This window comes from Pteropus alecto, unplaced genomic scaffold (genome assembly GCF_000325575.1).
Source record: "Pteropus alecto unplaced genomic scaffold, ASM32557v1 scaffold109, whole genome shotgun sequence".
Lineage (NCBI taxonomy): Eukaryota > Metazoa > Chordata > Mammalia > Chiroptera > Pteropodidae > Pteropus > Pteropus alecto.
Genome location: NW_006494608.1, coordinates 8,892,994 through 8,908,620, shown reverse-complemented (window position 1 = coordinate 8,908,620; position 15,627 = coordinate 8,892,994). Strand labels below are relative to the sequence as shown.

Genomic DNA, 15,627 nt, shown 5'->3' with positions numbered 1-15,627 from the left:
ACTCTTTCCAGGACTATCGATTCTGACTGGGAATTTTTTGAGTGAACCAGGAGGCTCTTGTGTAATACAACTTGACAATCAGACATTTTTATTAATTTTGATGACTCATTGTATTTTCAAAACCTAAGGATCAAGCAATTCTATTGCACAGGTGAAAATCTTTAAATCACTTATTTAGTAGGATTAATTTGTATGTTTTGTAACTCCCAGAGGTTGAGAGCAAATTTCTTTCTACATTCATTCTTTTAGTAAGCATGTACTGAGTCTTTGCAAGACCTAGGCACTGTGCCACCTTCCGTAAGTTGATTGCTCCTCACAGCTTCTGTATGTGCAGTGACACCTGCATGTTTGGCATACTTAGGAAAGACTTGGGCTGCATGAGGATGAGAAGTGAATCTTTGAGAGGATTAGGGGAAAAGGTCATAATAGCTAAGAGACTCCCCATGACCTTGCATTATTGTGATTTTGCTGTATGCTGGGCCTTTGACTGTTATCTCATTTCGTCCTCACGATAATCTATGAAGTAGATTTGAGTATATTGTCCTCATTTTACAGATAAGGACACTGAAGCTTGGGGAGGCTATTCAACCAGTAAGCAGTGGAGCAGGGATTCACTTTCAGCATCTGCTGCCAAAACACAAACTCTTAGTCAATGCTATCCCAACTGTCACAGCAGTTGTCCTTTCCCTATGAGGCAGAAATTGGGAGGTCATGTTTGCAAATGTGAATATTTTGTACTATCCTGTCGCCACCTAATTTATATTCTGAAGTGATTCATTCTATATAAATCCATGAAGCACACATATATGCCAAGCTCTGGGGATACAAGGTGAATAAATGTGTGCCTCAAAAAGCTTCCAGTGTCTACGGCCATGCTACCCTGAACAAGCCCAATCCCATCTGATCTCGGAAGCTAAGCAGGGTCGAGCCTGGTTAGTACTTGGATGGGAGACCACCTAGGAAGTCCAGGTAGGTGTAAAAAAATAAAAAATTAAAGTTAAAAATTAAGGGATTATAAGATGACAAGGTCCTTACAATCTGTGAGATCAATCAAGGGTTGCCTCGCCTAAAAAAAAGAAAAGCTCCCAGTTAATAATCAGTCATATAGAAAGTCCAAAATTAAAACTCTGAACCCCAAAATTCCTTGAGCAGTCTTGAGGCCATCAGGTTTCCTGGCCTATCTTTCTGAGATTATCCAAGCAGAAGGCATTTCCAACTGCCTTGCATCATTGGGATGTCAGGATAACTCTGCCAGTTTTTCTGTTCTTACTCAATCACAATCACTCCTGGGGGCAGTAAATTTGGAACTGTCATGCAGAATCAAGAACTGTAATTTCTTAACACTTTTCAGTGTATTAACCTCAGTTTTTTTCCTCTTTGCCTGGATGCTGGTAAAATTTCTTGGGCTCCAGAAACTGGCCCCCTCAATGAAATCGCTAATAATAAAGAGCAAAGCCATGCACAAGAGCAACCGGAAGGTTTATAGCCAAAGGTTCCACAGGAGAGAAAAAGGGCACGTGATTTGCAGTCATTACTACATGGCAGCTTCTGAGGCAGTTAAAGTCTAGTTAAAATAGTCTAGTCTAGTCTAGTCTAGTCAACTCTAGCTGTGTCCCAGGCTACTTCCTATGAAAGCTGAATACAAACCAGAATATCTCACTGTCAATATGAAAACTGTATAGAAATGTCTTGAAGACTCTATACTGGCCCTAAAAGCTACCACTGCAGATTTTTTTCACCACAAACCAGTCAATCTCTAAGAATTTTCCTCAGTTCCCCTTTACATGTCAGGTGTTCCAGTAATGATGGGGGCTTCCTAGGGGCGAGATGGGGATCTGGGGCAGGCTCAGATCTTACAGCAAACTACAACCACAGGCCTCCCTGTCCCCTCACATTTTGTTCTCCCAAAGCAAAACTATCCCAGAGACCCTCTCCCAAACATAAATATAGACAGAGAGTGTGTCCTGCCATGCCCTTCTCAGATTTTGTCAGCACCCCAAGTTGCTTCCCTCACCCACACCTTGAGAACTTTCAGTCCAGGATCGCCAACAACACCCTGTCTGCTTTTTCTACCTCTATTCCTACGCAGCTGAGCATAGCTGGAGAAAGACCCAAGACGTAGTGATGCATCTGCTACACATTCATATGAATAACCTCTGCTGAGCACACCATGCCACTCGGCACCGCTTTTATCCATTTCTTGTTTGCCCCTCACACGTCTTTTCCAGAAGTGACTCCGACCTCCTCCTCTGCTCAAGCCTGCAACATACCTCCACCTTCGGTGGACCCCAACAGACCCCGCTGCTGAGATAAAGCTCATTACAACTTCAAATTCCTTTTTATTCACTTCAATTTTTTTTTTTTTTACTTTTTTTAATTTCCTGATCTCTGTCTCTCTATCCTTTTTTTTTTTTTTTTTTTGTCCCAGAGACTACTTTTCCTCGTAAGATTTTTTTAAATAACTTCCCATTCCTCTCAGCCCCCAGCCCCTGGCAGCCACCATTCCACTTTCTTTCTCTATGATTTTGACTTCTCTAAGTATCTCATATAAGTGGAATCATACAGTATTTGTCTTTTCGTAACTGGCTTATATCACTCAGTGTAATATCCTCAAGGTTCATCCTTGTTGGAGCATGTGTCAGAATTTCCAACTTTAAGGCTGAATAATATTCCATTGTATATATATACAATATTTTGCTTATTTATTTATCCATCAGTGGACACTTGAGTTGCTTCCACATTTTAGCTATTGTGCCTCTTGAGTTCTTAAGGTCCTCTCTTTCTGCCCCTCCAGAATTTACAGTCTATCAGAGTTTACAGTTTACATTCCAGAGATTTTCCACAATGAAGTGCCTTCTCTCCAGTGGCATCTTCCCATTATCCTATACATATGCTCAGGATTGTGAACTTCACCCTCTGGTCTGTATCATGAGCTTTTACTCTTTCTCTTGCCTTTTTACTACTACAATTTCATTTTTTAAAATAATCTTCACACTTCTACTTTCACGCTACTTATTCGTTCTTTTTGAAAAAAAAAATTATGACTATTTTCTCATCACATGGCTTAAGAAAAAAAGCATTACCAATACCCCCATTCAGAGCTGGACTGGGATTTAATCTTGCTTCTAACCCTTCCATCACCACCACCCAGATACACACACACACGCGTGCACGCACACACATATACCCCACACACATCCCAAATGACCTTTTTTCTCGGGCCTTCTCCGCAACCTTACTTGACTCTCTTCTCCTTGGCACTGTCTCTTCTCCTGGCCCTCATGACCCTGGGCTCTCCTTCCCACCCCATATTTGCAGTTCCCTTTCTTTGCCATCTGTAGCTCCTCCTCCCCTTCCAAGTTTCTGGCCTTAGTCTTTTGCTCCTCTCGATGATCTCTCTCCGTGTTATCCATTCCTACTGTTTTACCTCTCGCTGACTCCCAAACTTTGATGACTCCCAAATCTAAATATCCAGTCGATATTTTTCACCCAAATTTCTATTTGCATGATAGACATAACGAGACTATCTTACGAGCACCTCATATAGGCAAACCTAAGAGCTTGATCCTCAACCCTTTCCTGTCTGACATTCTCAACAACTCAGATGGGGATATGACTTATAAAATTTGCGAGGGACAGAAAGCTATGTGGAGTATTGTATAGCTGGAAAACAGTATGAATCCAAACGATTTTGACAGGTTGAATCTAATAGGAAGAAATGTAACAAAGGTCAAGGTAAGGACCTGACTGATTCTAAACACCCAACCACACCATCAGAAAGGTCATAAATCAGGAGCTACATAGAGGAAAGCCACTTAGTTAAGTGGCAAGGTTATCAGGCAGCAATACTATGAAGAAGCTAATGGACTTTTAGGCTGTAAAAGACGAATATATAGAGCAAGGAAGAGAGTGTCTTTCTCAATTCGTCAGTACTTGATTGAGGCCTGCAGTGCTGATTTCAGCTCTGAGAAACATACTCAAAACAAGGCTATCGGAAACTTGGTGGGCAATGGAAAAGGGGCAACTAGGGCCATGAAAGTACCAAAACAGGTTGTATGGCCATGTCCTAAGTTCTTGCCAGCAGGAGAGAGATTAGACAGGCCCTTTGTAGCTCCATGTTACACAGCACCAGTAGGAGGCACTACAGGACACTGATTCAACCCAGACCAACTCTCCAACTCAGAGCTGCAGAACTTGGAAAGGATTCCAAGTTCAGTGGATATGGAGATGGAAATTCCAGCTTCTTCTCATCAAATCTCTGCCACCACAGAGATCCTTGATTATGTGTACCTGCCTAGAACTGAATTCTCCATCTAACACATTAAGGGTTTAAAGCCAATGTTCATTCTTATAGCTACAGGAAAAATAAAAAGCACTTAGTGATTTAAGAAAATTTTTAAATTCAGAAAACTTGGAATACAGGAGAACTTCCTTGACTCACTATAGGGTCGCCATTAAAAAATAAGGGCAAATATTATTCTTAGTTGTGAAACGGGAACTCCTGCCTTTAAAATCTGGAATGAGAGAAGGTGACTCTACCATCACTACCATCGAGCATTATGCTGGATGGAGGTCCCAATGAAGTGTCAAAAACACTTCACTCCCTAAGAGAACACAAGACAGACAGAAAGGGCATAAGACTCACCTGGGTTTGATACCTAGCTGGGTTTGATACAATTTATATACCTTAGGAAATTATTTAACCATATCTCTTTCTCATCTATGAAACGAGTAATCATGTCTACCTCAAGGAGATTTTGTGAGGGTTATGCCCCTGGGTGGGGGGTACACAACAGGAAACAGATGGTGCCCTAATTCAGGGTAATTTAAGAGAGTTTAATGAAGTGACTATTTACAGCAGTGTGGTCAGGACTGAGGAGAACCAAGAAGGATGACAAGGCCTCGCCATGGTAGCAACAGAGGGAGCCTTTACCTAAGGGATGGTTACTAAATGCTGACGAGAAATGTAGGTGCAGCTGTCTCTCTGTAACTGTGGCCTTCGGTAGAAAAATACTGCCACCCAACCTGTGGCCGATTAGAAGAGAAAACACCCCAACCTCTCTCTCTTTCCATCCTCCAGACTCCTACCAATGTTCCTATGGACTGAAGCCAGAGAGCAAAAGAGCCCAGTTGATACAGTCTGGGGCATAGAGCTGGGTGGAAAAGGGTGAAGAACAGGTCCATGGGGGCCATCAGAAAATATCAAGCAAAGTGCTTTATAAACTTTAATCTTTTTTCTCACTCCTCCCAGTTCCATTCTCATCAAGCAATGCTAAACTATAAATTGGAGATTTTTTTATCCACTCTTACATCTTTTCAAAGAGCCTCAATTCAAAGGGCATTCATTTTTTTATTTAATCCCCTAGCACTTTATTAGGTAAACTAGGCTAGTGGTATTATACTGAGGCTTAAGAGATTAAATGACTTTTTAAAGATCACAGAGGGTCCAAAGCTATAACCCAGATTCATTAGATTTGTGAGGTGTCTCAGATATAGAGATGCCAAAAAAGGTTACTTGAAGATGAACCCTTTGAGTAAGCTAATGGATCTTAAACATTATCATCATCCATCAGGCAGAAAACTGTGCCTCTAAAAAAGGATTTGACTCCACTTATAATAAAGTATATATACATATGTGTGTGTGTGTGTGCGCGAGCACGCGTGTATAGTATATGTACATATATATTATTTTAATAAAGGATAAATATACAAAAGATACACATATTATTAATAAAGGATAAAGGGAAAATCAGAGCCAAGGAATGGAGCACAATGTAAATATGTTAATTATAAAAGTTACTCTAGTTGTGTGGCTGAGCATCAAACTGGATTCTGAGCTTCTTGGCATCAGTAAGTTATACAATCCTCATTAGTATACCAGAAAAGAAGCAGCATACTATTTTCTGATGGAAAAGGGGAAATGTTGTTAGAAAAAAACCTCTATAATAGGTTTCTTATGAAGGAAACTTCCTTCTGTGTAAGACACTGAGTGACATAATGGACAATGTCCTTGACAACAGTTTTATAGCTAATAAAAGTGAATATTTTCACTGGCTATTTCTTGAAATAAGGGCATAACATTAAAGTACTTCTCAGTGAAGGTGATTCTAGGAGAAGTTAAGGTAATGGTTCAGGCATAGTTTCCTGGTGTTCTAACAGTGTCAATGATAGACTTTAGAGAACCTGAGGGAAGAGGAGAGATAGGCCTTTTCTTTGAGACGAGCTTCCCTAAGTGGCATTTCTTTCAGGCAGGCTTTTGATTGGCAGATATCTGGAGGTTATTCTCTCCATCAAGGTCTGCAATGAGTGCTAGGGTCCGATGCTGCCGACTGAGGGAATTCATGGGCTTTGGGGAAGAGGTCAGCAGGTGGTGGGGCCAGCAGACAATCTATTATGACTGCATCGTGACTTCTCATTCATGGAGACATCATCTTCTGACAGGCAGCAGGTTAGAACTCACTCTGGCAAATGACACTGCAGTGCCTCTTCCACCACCTTCCAGAGATTTGTTTTCAATTATTGGCAACTACAAGGATATAAACTGACTCGAGGATAGAAAATACTCTCCCAGTTTCACCTCCTTCTAGTATAAACTTCAAATATAACTTCCCCCAAACGCCATACAGCCTGCCAGCTAGAGCCGGCCACTTGCCTTTTGCAAGGAGTTACATACCAGAACTAGTTAGAATCCCCTATCCCCGAACTCTAATGCAGGTGAAGTGAGATGAAAATGGATTTCAGGGGTGAACTTCAAAAGGAACTAATGTAGAAAAGTTCCTGCTATATTGCCACCTCTAGGCATCAGGCACCTTAAAACATTACCTCTAATCTTCACTATTCTCCTTTCAGATAGGTTGTATTATCCTTATTTTAATTATCAGATTAGAAAATGAGTTTCTGAGATGATAAGCAATTGGCCAGGGTCACACATTGATAGAGCTTTCTAGCTATCATCAGTCCCAGCTTTCTCTGACACTCAGACTCACACTGCCAATCCCCTCAAGGCAGCGAAAGACATGATGCTTTGGCCTCTGCAGTTTGGAGAAGGGCAGGTCTGGGCTCCTTGGCTACCTGTGTATGAGCTGCTGGTTTTGCCTGGTTCTCAGGTCCCTGACTGGGTACCTAGTCCAACTGCTCCTTGTCCTTGCAGAGCTTGAAGCTGGACACAGATCTGGACCTGCTGCACCCTGGGGCCAACTTTTCAAGGAGCTTTATCCACACCTCCCATTAACCCTCACAACAGCCTGGAAGTAGGTAGAGCCAGATAGATAAAATTCATTACAGGACAGTCAAAGAGGTAAACCTGTCTCTGTCTCTGTGTCTCTGTGTCTCTGTGTCTCTGTCTCTCTCTCTCTCTCTCTCTCTCTCTCTCTCTCTCTCTCTCTCTGTCTCTCTCTCTCTCACACACACTCAAGTGTGCACGCGCACGCACACACAGACACACACACACACACACACAAACACACACACACACACACACACAGCTGCCAGGATGAGAGCTGGGAGAAGAGTTCAGCTGCTCAGAGTGCCCAATCCCAGGAGAACATGTGTGGAAAGATGTTATATAGCTGAGAAACTTGGTATCTGTCAACAAGCACATGCTTTCTCAGAAGTAGATAGCACAACCCAATTACACAGGGCAAGAGTGATGCTCTGTTAATTGCCCTTCATATCTGGCTTAGTGGGTTTCTTCTAATTAGAGCCCTTGAACCACCCCTAAGAGAAATTAAGACTAGAAATGGCTTTATGTTATTGATTCCAGATCATATGTTGTGTTTTCCTTGACCTCCATTTGATTTGTCTCTCTTCATCTCAAAATCCTATAAAGCGAACAATGCAAAAATGATGGGTAGGGGGTTGATCTTCTGGTTGGAACATTTTGACTTATTCTTATGGGTTTATTGAATTTCATTCTGGCCAAACAAAATTGCATGTCCTGCCTCCATTTTTAAAGAGCATCTGTCAACACCAGTGGTCACTGACCGATTACAAATAAAGCAGCACAGTTAAAATCTCTGTTTCAGTGACATCAAAAGCTATCCAAAATACAAGTGCTGTGTTTTTAGGGTCTTGTTTTAGTTCCTCTTTAGTTGAGATCTGTGTGGCAAAAACCCTGAGCTGCCTCAGGGCAGCCTGTGGTTGGGATGGAAGGGCCAGAAAGACATTTACTAAATGCCTACTGCATATTAAGCATCTTCCTTCAATTATCATCATTTAGTTCTAACATAACCCTAAAGGGTAGGATGTACTGTCCTCACTGGAGAGGTAACAACACAGGCTCAGAGGCATCAGGTAACTGGCTCACATAGTGAGTCACTGGCTGGGCCAGGATTTGAACCCAGTTCTCTCTGATTACAAAGGCCCTTTTTTTCTTCCTTCTGCTATATTCCTGACTCCATTTCACCCCCGAGAGAACCAGGCACTGAACTCCATAAAATTGGGATCTGTCATTCACAATAGGCAAGCAGTCCAGGAGAGGAAGTCTCTCATAGTTTGCTGAGCAAGTCTAATCCTGATGCAGACAGATGCATTTCTTGGGAAGGGTGGGGGATCTCTATTTTTTAACTAATGTTATTCTTAGTTTCAGTCTGATTCTTTTTCCCACAATCTCATCTTCACCTTTTTCCCAGCCTTTATCAATTCTTCTCACTTCCAAAATAATTTCTTAACTTCCCTTTTTCCTTCTTGGCTGATTTTTTGCCCATTCATAAAATGGTGAATGGGGGTTGCACTTAGCTAATTTTTCACCTAATTTTGCACTTAGCTAATCGGTAATCACCTGCCACATGCCAAAGAGAGATAGACAAGAAAACCAACAATGACGCATCAGTTGTTCTTGGAACACAGAAAGAGAAGCTAAGTAGACCTACAGGGGTCAGGAAAGCATCCAAGAGTAGTTTCCTTATCCAGGATAACCCACCTTTACACCAATGGACTTCTCTACAAACAAAACAAACGTCTCATTGTCACTCTTTGGATGTGCTTATGTTCATTCAAGAGGGATAATATGTCACTATTCAAGATCACAGACTCTGGAGCCGCCAAACTATAGCAACTCGGCCAGGTTTTGTAACCTCTCCATACTGCCCCTTCTCTGTTAGTAAAATGGGGATAATAATTGTGCCTACCTCTTGGACTGTGGTGATATATATGTTCATAAAGTGCCTACATTATTGCCTGACATAAAGTTAGCACTATATAGTTGTTAGCTGTTATTCTTCTTCACTCAGTAACATACATTTGTAGAACCCCCTCTGTGGAAGAGTTCTGTGCAGGAGACAGCACTGAATACCAAGAAGCAACGTAGGATAAAAACTAACAGCATGGAGTTTCATATTACATAGATCAAGTGCAAATTGTACTTCTGCCACATACCAACCTTGTGACCACAAGCAAGCTACTTACCATTTCCAAGCCTACCTGTACTTATGTAAAATGGAAATAGTGATATCTGTCTCACAAAACAAGGATTAAAGGTGAAAATATATGAAGGCTCTTGGCACAGAGCCTGTCTCATGCATGGCAAGGGCAAAATACATGTCAACTGCTAATGTCATCATGGGTACTGTCGCAGGTCCACAAAACTGACTCCATAGAAGTTTCAGCCAGGTGGGGAAGCCAAACTCTACCATCCTTAAAGCAAATGGCCTGTGACAGCAGGACCTTCACCAAAGACTAAAGGCCCAGTTTTGCACTGAGGAAAGAGACTCTGGGAAGTTTTCCATTAACTCTGACTTCCTCCGGGAGGCTCACCAGAGGCAGATCCAAACAAATCAGAATTTAGGATTGGGTGTCTGGAGGACTCAGCCAGCCATGCATGAAGGATGTACAGCACCCTCAAAATGTTCTAAAGAGAAGGAAAGATTGTCAACTGTGAAGTCTTTTCCTCCCTGAAGTGAGGACGGGGAGGCACCCTGTAGACAGTGGATAGATGTATCAATCCTGAGAGATCCGGGTCTCTAGTTGAATGTGAGACTGAAGCAAATACCAGCATTTGACTGAGAGTCAGCCTAATGGGCTTCAAATACTTGACAAGTGCATTTTAATCTTTTTACTAGCCAGTGCAGATTGAACTACTGGGCCGCTTAAACTTTTCAAAAGAAGACAAAGTGGGTATGGTTTGTATATATGAATATGTCTGTCAGGTTCATTTCATCTTCAACTTATTTTCCTGTTTGTAAGACTATTTTGAAAGGAAAATAGTGGCAGATGATCCTATTGAGAAAAAAATCCGAAATCAGTATGTTAATTTTAAAATTTTTGATTTTTAGCAATGTATGAATGTGTTCTTATACTCCCATACACACATTTTATTTTTCTGTACACTTCCAAAGTAATTTCTGGTACTGACAGCAAACTCCCTCACACAGTTTGCCTTCACAGAGTAGAGGATCTCAGAATGGGAGCAAGGCCCCTGGCAAGACTTCTAGTTAACCCATTTTACAAACCTAGTCCCAGTAGTCCTCAGAATGTGAGGTCTGACAGTGCTTCTGTGGGGGCACTAGCAAGGGAGGGGGTGGCCAGCATTTGGAGAGCCCTAATGAAAACTGGCCCCAGGTCCTCCCTCACTGACATGGGTGCTAACGTTGGGGTAAACAGAAGGTGAGCCCAGAAATGTGATAGGACTTGCAAGAGATGCCATCCACGTAAAGCTGGCAGCTGCTCTAATCTCATTTCTTTAATTCTCTTTATTAGTAAAATATTAATGTTCAAAATATTAACCTCACTCTGGATCTTAAATTAATTTGGACAAATCACAATTGATGCCAATTAACTGTACTGAAAAGCATTTCCTCTTAATACTACAATTCACAATTGCACATAATTGCAACCTAATTTATTTTCTTTAATTAATATTTGACTTATATAAAAAGAGATGGGAGAGATTTTTCAAGAGTGTGTTTCTGTTGACAGTATTTTAGCACCTAAAAGGAAGATTTTTTACACTAAGGAAATTCTTTCCTAAATTCAAATGAGTTCAAATTCAAGAAGCTTTCAGAATCACAATGCATACATGTTAATTCAGGCTCATTCATTGCCCCTAATTCCATAATATTAAAACTCTGTTTTGATGGTTCTTGCAGAGAATAACTTTACATGAACTATACTGTTTATAAGGTGAAATACTCATTCTCCATATATAGGCCAGGCATGGGCAAAATTATACAGTCAAAATCTGTCTTCGATGCTCTTCTACATTCCTTTTTTTGACCCCTTTGTCGGTGCCTCCTTGCCCACCCATCCCCAGACCCTCTTCCACCACCCTCCCTCCAGCCTATCAGATCAAAGCCAGCTCAGCACTGCCTGGCCCAAGTCCTTCAAAATTTACTGGTCCTGAGGCTTGGCAAGTCATTAGAGTCCATCTGGGGGAATTTTATTTTTTTTTATGGTGACATTGGTTAACAAAAATCGGTAAGTTTCAGCTGAACATTTTAACAGTAAGGCATATATATATTTACATTATGTGTTCAACTCCCATAGTTAGATTTCTTTCTGTCACCACATATTCGACCCTCTTTATTCCGTCTATCTCACCCCTCCCCCTTACCCTCTGGCAACCACTAGTCTATTCTCCATGACCATGAGTCTCTGTTTGTCCTGTTCATTTGTCGCTTTTAGGTTTATATCCCACATATAAGTGATATCATGTGATTTTTCAACTTTTTCTGTCTGGTTTATTTCGCTTAGCACGATTATCTCGAGGTCCATCCATGTTTTGCAAATGGCAGTATTTCATCTCTTCTAATGGCTGAGTAATATTCCATTGTATATATGTACCACAGCTTCTTTATCTAGTTATCTATTGTAGGACACTTCAGTTGCTACCATGTCCTGGTCACTGTGAATAATGCTGCTAATATCTTTTTGGATATCGGTTTTCAAGTCTTTGGGGTAAATACCCATTGGAGGGATAGCTGGATCATATGGCAGATCACTTCTTAGTTTTTTGAGGAACTTCCATACTGTTTTCCATAGTGGCTGTACCAATTTACAGTCCCACTAGCAGTGTATGAGGGTTCCTTTTTCTCCATATCTTCTCCAACATTTGTTATCACTTGTCCTGTTGATTATAGCTATTCTAACAGGTGTGAGATGGTATCTCATGTGTGAGTTTTGATTTGCATTTTCCTAATTCCTAGCAATGTTGAGCATCTTTTCATATATTTGTTGGCCATTGGTATGTCCTCTAGGAAGAAGTGTCTGTTCAGGTCCTCTGCCCATTTTTTGATTGGATCATTTGGGTTTTTTTGTTGTTATTGAGCTATACGTGTTTTTGTATATTTTGGATATTAGGCCCTTATCAGAAGTGATGCCTGCAAATATATTTTCCCATTGAGATGGTTGTCTCTTTACCTTGTTGACGATTCCTTTTGCTGAGCAGAAGCTTTTTAGTTTGATGTAGTCCCATTCATTTATTTTTGCTTTTATTTCCCTTGCCTTTGAGGTCAAATTTATAAAATCCTCTTTAAGTCCAAGGTCCTTGACTTTAGTTCCTATGTTTTCTTCTAAGCATTTTATTCTTTCAGGTCTTATATTCAGGTCTTTAAGTTAATTTTGGTGTGTGGTGATAGACAACAGTCTAGTTTCATTCTTTTGCAGGTGGCTTTCCAGTTTATTGAAGAGGCTTTCCTTTTCCACTGTATATTTTTGGCTTTTTTATCGAAAATTATTTGCCCATATTAACATGGGTTTACTTCTGGACTCTCAATTCTGTTCCACTAGTCTGTGTGTCTGTTTTTCTGCCAATACCATGCCATTTTGATTACTGTCTCTTTGTACTATAATTTGAAGTCGGGCAGAGTGGTGCCTCCAGTCTCATTCCTTTATCACAGAATGGCTTTGGCAATTCAAGGTCTTTTGTGCTTCCATACGAATCTGATGATTTTTTGTTCTATTTCTTTAAAAAATGCCAATGAGATTTTGATGGGGATTGCATTAAATCTGTGTAATTCTTTAGTGATAAGGTCATTTTAACTATGTTGATTCTTCCAATCCAAGAACACAGAATATCTTTTCATTTCTTTGCATCTTCTTCGATTTCTTTTAATAGGGTCTTATAGTTTTCATTATATAGGTCCTTCACGTGTTATGTAAATTTATTCCTAGGTATTTGATTCTCTCAGTTGCAATTGCAAAAGGAATTATTTTTTCTACTTCTTTTTCTGACATGTCATAATTGGAGTATAGGAATGCTATGAATTTTTGAACACTGATTTTGTATCCAGAAACTTTACTGTATTTGCTTATTGTTTCCAGTAGTGTTCTTGTGGAGTCTTTAGGGTTTTCTATTTAGAGAATCTATTTAGAGAATCACAAATAGTGACAGTATGACTTCTTTGTTTCCTATTTGGATGCCTTTTATATCTTTCTCTTGCCTGATTGCACTCGCTAGGACCTCCAATGTTATATTGAATAAGAGTGGCGATAGTGGACAGCCTTGCCTTGTTCCTGATCTTAGAGGGAAAGTTTTTAGTTTTTCACCATTAAGTATAATGTTGGCTGAGGTTTTGTCATATATGGACTTTATTATGTTAAGGTACTTTCCTTCTATACCAATTTTGTTAAGTGTTTTGAACATAAATGGATGCTGTATCTTGTTGAAGACTTTTTCTGCATCTATTGATATGACCATGATTCTTATTTTTTAATTCATTTTTCTAGTGTATCACATTAATCGATTTGTGTATGTTGAACCATCCCTATGCCTCTGGAATTAAGTCCACTTGATCGTGGTGTATAATCTTTTAACCATGTTGCTGCATTCGGTTCGCTAGTATCTTATTTAGGATTTTTGCATCTGTGTTCATGAGAGATATTAATACCACAGCTCACTTTTCTTTTTTTGTGTTATCCTTACCAGATTTTGGTATCAGAGTCTGTACTTTTCTTTTTTTGTGTTATCCTTACCAGATTTTGGTATCAGAGTAATATTGGTCTCATAAAATGAGTTGAGAAGCATTGCGTCCTCCACAATTTTTTGGAAGAGTTTGAAGAGAATAGGTATTAAATCTTCTTCGAATGTTTGGTAGAATTCACTGATGAAGCCATCTGGTCCTGGACTTTTACTTTTTAGTAGGTTTTTGATGATTGTTTCAATTTCCATACTGCTGATCGGTCTATTTAGATTTTCCAGTTCTTCTTAATTCAGCCTAGGAAGATTATATTTTTCTAAGTACTGGTCCATTTCCTCTAGGTTATTAAATTTGGTGTTATATACTTTTTCATAGTATTCTTGTATGGATCTTTGCATTTCTGAAATGTCAGTTGTAATTTCTCCTCTTTAATCCCTGATTTTATTTATTTGTGTCCTTTCTCTTTTTTCTTTAGTGAGTCTAGCAAGGGGTTTGTCAATTTTATTAACCTTCTCTAAGAACCAGCTCTTTGTTGTATGTGTTTTTTCTATTGTTTTTTGTTTTCAATTTCATTTATTTCTGCTCTACTTTTAATTATTTCTTTTCTTCTGCTGACTTTAGGCTTCATTTGTTCTTCCTTTTCTAGTTTTTTAAAATGAAGCGTTCATTATTTATTTGGGCTTGTTCTCGTTTTTAGAGATAGGCCTGTAATGATAGGAACTTTGACCGCTTTTGCCGTGCCCCAAAAGTTTTGATATGTTGTACTTTCATTATCACTTGTTTCTATGTATCTCTTGATCTCTCTTTTTATTTTTTCTCTAACCGAGTCATTCTTCAGTAGCTTGTTGTTTAATTTCCATGCATTTGTGGTTCTTTCCACTTTCTTTTTACAGTTGATCTCCAGCTTCAAAACATTATGATCAGCGAATATGGTTGGTATGATTTCAACCCTCTTATATTTGTTGAGGCTGTCTCTGTGTCCCGGTATGTGGTCAGTCCTTGAGAAAGATCTATGTGCACTAGAGAGGAATGTATAAGCAGCTGTTTTGGGATGAAAAGCTCTGTAAATGTTAATTATGTCCAGTTGGTCTAATGTGTCATTTAAGAATGTTATTTCCTTATTGATTTTCTGTTTGGATGATCTATCCATATCTGACAGTGGAGTATTTATGTCCCCTACTACAAGAGTGTTTTGATCTGTTTCTCCTTTTAGTTCTGTTAGTAATTGCTTTATATATTTTGGGGCTCCCTGATTGGGAGCATGGATATTAATAAGTGTTATGTCTTCTTGGTGCATGATTCCCTTTATCATTATGAAGTGTCCCTTAGTATATTTCTTTACTTTTTTTATTTTCAAGTCCGATATTAGTCCGATATTAGTCCGATATTAGTCCGATATTAGTCCGATATTAGTAGCGACTCCCGCTTTTCTCTGAATGCCATTTGCTTAAAATATCATTTCTCACCCTTTCACTTTGAGTCTATATTTGTCTTTAGAGCTGAGATGTGTCTCCTGGAGACAGCATATGGTTGGGTTTTGTTTTTTTATCCATTCTGCAACTCTTTGCCTTTTTATTGGTGAGTTCAGTCCATTTACATTTAGGGTGATTATTGAAATATGAGATCTTCTTATAGCCATTTTATCTTTTGTTTTCTGGTAGCACGGTGTTTACATTGCTCCCTTGTCCTTGTGTTTCTGTTTTCTTTATTTGGGTTGGCTTTTGTGAGTTTTGCCTCTGATTTTTTTTGTTTTATGTTACATACCTCAATCATA

The 15,627-nt window shown here is 39.6% G+C and overlaps 1 protein-coding gene and 1 pseudogene across 3 annotated transcripts in view; both read left to right on the top strand.

Moving 5' to 3' along the window:
* The window catches only part of LHFPL3 (LHFPL tetraspan subfamily member 3), a 530,561-nt gene that overhangs the window by 444,229 nt on the left and 70,705 nt on the right, over positions 1-15,627 (top strand). The gene's annotated exons all lie outside the window — the stretch shown is intronic.
* Positions 863-982, top strand: LOC112473629 (annotated as a pseudogene).